This window comes from Sinocyclocheilus rhinocerous, unplaced genomic scaffold, assembly GCF_001515625.1.
Source record: "Sinocyclocheilus rhinocerous isolate Xijiao unplaced genomic scaffold, SAMN03320098_v1.1 scaffold1443, whole genome shotgun sequence".
Classification (NCBI taxonomy): Eukaryota; Metazoa; Chordata; class Actinopteri; order Cypriniformes; family Cyprinidae; genus Sinocyclocheilus; species Sinocyclocheilus rhinocerous.
The window spans coordinates 567,944-569,049 of record NW_015639576.1 but is presented as its reverse complement, the minus strand read 5'-3'; positions in this window follow the sequence as shown (position 1 = coordinate 569,049).

Genomic DNA, 1,106 nt, shown 5'->3' with positions numbered 1-1,106 from the left:
AAACATTTAGCCAGATTTTTAAAAAAAACACTGGGTGGATTTTTATCATTATAGGGTGGTTGTGTACACACACTGCCAACACACATTTCAGTTCAAACAACTTGTAAAAGTGCATGTAGCATCCTATGACCCCTTTAAGTACAGTTTAATTTCTCTGTACTTTTTAACACCTCTGCTCATTAGGCTAGGGGGCCATGCCAGGAACGTTTATTTAAAAAAACTAAAGTGACCCTCTGAGCCATCTAAATTAGGCTCATCCTTTTGTTCAGAGATTGAGACTTGATTATGTGAGGTGTGTTACTGGGTGGCAGCAGGTTCATTTTTATGAAGGCAACACATTGTGTGACTCTCGAATGCCTTTTGTCACATGCCATTAGTCACTTTGAAAGACACCCAGGTAATAGACTGCTCCCAATTTTTTGCTTTCCTTTTTTTTTTCTCTCGTTACTACCCAGCTCAAGAGAATTTATCTGTGATTGATGGTGGATCACTCCAAACGCTTGACAGAACTTTCCATTTAGGCTAAGGAAATTGTTCTTTCCCTTTAGCATGCTTCATCTTGAACTGAATGCTTGGACTGTTCTCAATACTGTCCAGCAATCAAATGATGATTGATATTGCTTTATATTAGAAGCCAATTACCTGTTTCTTTTGACCCTAATGAAATGTCGTACTGAGAAGAATACAATATGCTTTTATTTGAATAATGGCAGCACTTTACAATGCCACAGTTGGATAACATGGCATCATTTATTCATTTGTCAAAATGTCAAATGTTTAATGCTTAAATATTTAGTGGTGAATCGATTTCAGTCTTGGCTCATATTTAGACTGAATTGTTGCAATATATGGATGCAAATACAAAACTTGTCTTCTAGTTGTTATACTGTTTGGTGCTCTGTGGTATGTATGTTAACCCTCAATCTGTCCTTGGGGTTAAAAAAAATGGTTCCCTTCATCTCAGCGGAATACAATTTTGTGACTTATCTACATTATCTATCTATATTCACATAAAAAAAAAAAAACTGGGCTTGATTCAGTTGTTCTGAAGGTATGTAAAAAACATGTTTACAAATCTTGTCTTTGGGGTCACACACACACACACA